The following is a 282-nucleotide window of genomic DNA, read 5'->3' on the forward strand; positions in this document are numbered from 1 at the left end:
GGCTCTTAAAAAAAAAAGAGCTCGGCTCAGCCCACGAGCTCGTGGCTCGTGGGTGGGGACGAGCCGAGCTCACGAGCTCGAGCTCGAGCTCGGCCCGTGAGCTTCTTTTTTAATTTTTAATTTTTATACACGTTTTCTTTCTAAATATTTTTTAAAAAATACAATTTTGATAAATTTTTATCTTATAAGTATTTTTATTTTGTAAACAATTTATTTAGATAAAGTATGTTTTACTAATAACTTATAAGTTATAATTTATAAGTAATTTTAATTATAATGTAG

The sequence above is a fragment of the Olea europaea genome, chromosome 3 (genome assembly GCF_002742605.1).
Source record: "Olea europaea var. sylvestris chromosome 3, O_europaea_v1, whole genome shotgun sequence".
Lineage (NCBI taxonomy): Eukaryota > Viridiplantae > Streptophyta > Magnoliopsida > Lamiales > Oleaceae > Olea > Olea europaea.